Consider the following 5,279-nt stretch of genomic DNA (forward strand, 5'->3'; position numbering starts at 1 on the left):
CCCCCCGAAACATGCCTGGATTTCCAAACACTGCTTGCATTAAGGACACTCTTTTCATCCTTTGCAGTGTCTCCCAGATAGATAAATAACGGTGACAGAGGCACAAAGTCTCCAGTTCTATCCCACTGACATCAAGAGGAGAGCCTAACATCTAATGCTTAGAAAGATTCACCATGATCTAGTGATTCCTTCTCTGCTTCTCCCTTTCATGCCATAACTACTCTCTGGAGAAAAGAAAAAAATAAAAGAAAATTTAACATCTTTCTAAGAGATTACAATGCTAACCTTGGTAAAAAACCACCAGAAGCCAGGAAAGTGTGATCTAAACCTGCTTCTTGTACTCATGCGTTGACATTATCTAGTCAAAACATTCCCAATTAAGGAAAGTTTTCCAGCCTGGTTTTTTGGGGGTTTTTTTCCTGCTTTTTCTCTTGTTTTACTTGAACGCTGTTAGTCATTCCGGCCACTTTGAGTTGATGAGTACTTTCAACAGACATTACAAGGCCCATATAGGTTCCACATGTATTTGATGGCACTTGGCTAGCTAGAAAAGTGGTTTTCCTTTGGCTCATGTAATGCAATGTATTCAGCATGTTGGATATGGAGGATACATCTACACATTTAAAAAAAGGCTTTGAAGATGTGGCCTGAATTGTTGTTTGTTTGACTACAGTTCTTGTATTTTATAAATAATACCTTTTTTCATGATGCCCTGAGGTCATAAGCGAGGCAAAATGTGTGGAGAAATAGAGTCATTCTGCAAGACCTGCTGACAGTTGGAAAAAAACACATGCTTTTGGGCAGGGAGGAGGATATTCTTCAGGTCCAAAATGACAAATATCACAACAAAGAACTGACCTATACTCATTTTTCTGTTTCTTAACTGTTTCAAAACTGAGGGACTTGTGTGCCCAAAGGCACATCTACTTTTTTCAATCAATAACTGATGATATAATGTATCTCCAGACAACTTTTGCCTAAATTTCACCTGTTCTTTGGCTAATAGACCACAGGTAGTCCTCAGTAAGTAACCTGTCACTTCACAGTGCACCCTTCTGTTTGGCTGTTTGACAACTGGAGCCCAAGCTTCTCTGATGAAACATCAGTCAGGCTGAGTCTTCACTCAAGCTTCAGAGGCTTCAGAAATAAAATAGCTTTTGTCACTGCAGCTCGCCTACTGCTTCCTACTGCACAAGAACCAGTAGATGTAGGAAGGTTGTCAAGCGTCTTGTTGATCTAAATCAGAAGGGGCTTCTGAAAGAAATATGTTGCTAACTCACGTAATTCCCACTGGCATGGGAGTGAAACACCAACATTTTCTCAAAGATCTGGATATAAACATTTCCAGTGACACAACTAACTCTGCCAGCTCCTGGTATGTTAGTAGGGAAGATAATTACTTCATGGGCTCCTCTGTCAAATGCAAAACTTTCTACGAGAGCGTCTCATCGCATCACATCATTTCCGTTACTTGAAAGGGCTCTTTGGAAGCTGTACCACGAGAAAAGAGGTTTTCCCTCCAGCTCAGCTATGTGAGTGGGAAGCAGTCTGTGTATGTCCAGAGCAACTGTAAGCGTATCCAGCTGCGACGTCATTTCAGTAAATTGCTGTATTTGTGTAGACCGGTTTGGTTGTAGACCACCAATTTTTGTAGGCCTAATTAAACACTATGGAATGCCACTTACCTCTTTTTCAATACGATGTAAGCACATGTAATCCAAACGTACTGCACCAGGCTCCTTGACATCCCCTGCATCATTTATTTACATCATACATAAACTAGTCATAGGAGCCTATCACATCACTCATACCACATGACAGCATTTACTTTTGGCAAACTCAGTGATTAAAATACTGTATCTTCCCCTAAAGGAACTCAAGGAAGTTTTAAAAGGGTAAAATTATATATGGTTTCATTTGTTCGGAAAAAAAGACATTTTAAAACACAAAAGACTTGCTGTTTTAAAGCAAAGTCAAGTCAGGTCAAAATATAAAAGTACCCTTTTCAATTCTAAAGTCTTTACAGCTGGTCATTCCCACGCGCAAAAACTTAAATAACCTTTCAGGGCTGTAGTAGGGCTAGCAAAAAGTCCAACAGAATGATAGATGTATTTGGACATAAATGTCACACCCAGTGGAATTAAAAGGAAATAAATAGTAATTTAACAGCATTGGCAAGTTGCTTTTTTGACAATGTAGCACCACCAGCATATTTTACATGTGTATCACAGTCATGAATAAGCCAGACCAGACACACATTCATAAACCAGTTTTGATTTCCTATTAAGCTAGATGCTTATTTTCCTTCCCCACATCCTTTTTAGCAAATAAAGGAAGCCAAGGGAAGGCACCAATCTTTGTCTCTTTGGAACAAATGTTAACTCCAAATTCTCATGATTGATTCTCACAGACTGGTGAAACTTCAGGAGAGAAAAAAATCCTTTCCTAATCATAAATGATTCTTGACATTTGAATTGTTTGTTATTTACTATGGACATAAAATCTTGATACCAAAGATGGCACTTATAATTACCATCATCAGTAGCGATGTCTCTGGGGCTAGAGGTCTTGACCTGGGTTCCTCGTTCAAAAGGAGTTTATGAGCATGCGATAGTCAGCATATTCTTCCCCATACCACTTCCCTTCACAGAACATGTGTCTACCTGCTAAGGAACAAGTTTTGACATCAACCTGATAGTTTAATGATACCCCTCCTTAAGAGAGTGGAGACATTGAAAAGATACTTGTTTCTGGATTCATGGTGACTTCTGAAAGTAATAAGAATTGTCTTCTCCTCTTCTCACAAGGAAGAACAAATCCTTTGAAATCCAGCTGATTCAGGTTATAGCCTGATCCTACTGGTTGGACCATGCCACCATCTTCTTCTTACCCCTCCTGCCCAGTTATTCACTTTTGCTTTCACAGTCATTTAAATTCTCTCCTTCCCCACTGACACACAGAAGGTTCTTCCTCCTTACTTTGTTCAATAACAAACCCAGTAATACTGGATTTGAAAGCAAACTTGCCCTAAACAGCTCCCTTCTCTTGTGTGCAGGTCTTCATGCATGTAAAGTGCCTAACATTGGTCTGTAAGATAGCATGCTGGTCTTCATTTCAAATCCATCCATAAATAACTACTTTTGAAACTCCACCCCCAGAGCGCCAGTTAGCCAACTCATAATGACTTGGCAGCACCTTGTCACATTTTGTTTACAGAAGGCAGAGGAAATGGCAATGAGACCACAACACTTCATATTTGGTTGATACAAGGTACTATGTAGCTGCACCAAATTTTGCATGCATAAGCCATAGAAGCATTGTTAACCAGGGTATGTAGCATGGTGTTGAATATAGTGCAAGAATCTCTATAAAAAACTTAAGGCAGTTCTTCTGTGCCCTTTGGCACTGGAAGCTCCAGTCTTGTGTCTAATTTCCAACCTCCCCCCCAAAAAAAAGGGACAACCCAGCTGGTAAGCCCCAAAACCTTGGGGGAACCTAAACACAGAGGTATGTACCCAGCCACACCTCAGCTGCTCAGTCCAGCTCTGCCAAGGAAGAGTGCCTCCTCTCCAAGAGCAGAAATACAGACTCTAATTAAAAAGGCCCAACAGGCAGAGCCCCCTTCATTGTTTCTTCCCATTTATCATCTGTTTTCCACTCATGTTTTTGTCTGTTAGATTTTAAGACTGCCATATTAGCGCAGCCTCGTCCTAGCACAACACACTGCAACCATGGAAAATAAGGGACTTCATGCTTTTCCCTGTTTTTCTCTTTTGTACATTTGAGGTGATGATCTTGCTGGCTTGCAAACTTGATGGAATGATTCAATATGTACTCACAAGAATCATAACAGTATAGGCTATTCCCTAAACTCATTCAGACCACTCATCTCATTTGGAAAATATGTTTTAAAGGAAAAACAGGTTACAAACCATAAAAGTGCTCCCTATGACAAGTTTATTATATTTATTTAGTGTGCCTTAGTGAGGGTCTCTGAATTGTGCATACACAAACAGACCTCATCGCTCCTTGTCATAATAAGTACAATAAAGCACAGACAAGTGCTCCAGTGCCGTGACCTGAGTGCGGGAATGGAAGCTTGGTCCTCTTCACTTCCATTACCAAATAATTTACTATTCTTGGGGAGTCATTTATCAACTCCTTGCTGAGCCAGCAGATTGTATCCTAACAAGCCCAAAACCACCACCTGCCCTTTATCAGTCTCAGGGTTCAGACTCCAGATGGAGAAACAAGAAAACAAAGAGCCTTTTAAGACCCATTTTAGCACCTTTGTAAGGAGTATGTGACCATACAGTGCATGTCTACTGTGGTCCATGTCTTGCAAACATTGATCTAGCTATTTGTTTGGTTATGCTCCAGACCTCCCTAATTTTAGCATTTTCCCCCACAACTCTTCCCCAAGCAGAAAGTCTGTGCTCAGTTAGGGACTGACAAACTCATTTCAAAACTACCCCATTTATTCAAGATGAATGGTGCAACACACATAGTGGGAAGGGGCAGGGATAGAGAAAAACAAAATACCCAGTAAAAATCAAGAGAAGGAAAAGATGTGAGAGCAAGCAGGAAAAAATAAGTGGCATGGACCAGATTTTTGTGCCACTTCAGTCATCTTGAGTGATTTCATCATTTACCTTGGACTTACCCAGCTTCAAGGCAAGTGCTACAAGGTGCCTCCCCACAGGCTCTGCATGGCCAAAGGGGAGAAGTCCCCAGAGAGGAGGTGAGCACCCATGGCTGAGGAAAATGAAGAATCCACATCTACTTTCTGGGCAAACACTCAAAGCAGTCAGTTGGCATGCCAACAGCATTTCTGAGTAAAATTGATCAGCACAGATAGAATTCTCCAACTAGAGCTCACTCTCTCATTCTTCAAACCACTGAAGAGCCACAGTGTGCTGACTTCAGCACTCAGAGGATCTTATGCTGCAAACCTCAGTTTCCAAGCCTTCCCGATCGCTTTCTTACATTTAGATATATAACTTTCACCTAAGCCCAGCCATAGGCAGGACGGTAAACTCTGGATTACTCACACTCAGATTTTATATCAGTAGCATGCGCTACTTTTGAATACCCAGTTTGTGTGACCTGGGAGACACTATTTCAGAATGCTTTCATCACTGTGTAACATTTCGTATGTTTAAAGCACAACTCCCATTGTTTATACCTAACCTGGAGTCAACCAACACTTTCAAAAACAGTCAACATTGGAAAGCAACATTAGTGAACATGTGAGGAAAAACTTGGTTAGGCAACCTAAC

The sequence above is a fragment of the Phaethon lepturus genome, unplaced genomic scaffold (genome assembly GCF_000687285.1).
Source record: "Phaethon lepturus isolate BGI_N335 unplaced genomic scaffold, ASM68728v1 scaffold26415, whole genome shotgun sequence".
Lineage (NCBI taxonomy): Eukaryota > Metazoa > Chordata > Aves > Phaethontiformes > Phaethontidae > Phaethon > Phaethon lepturus.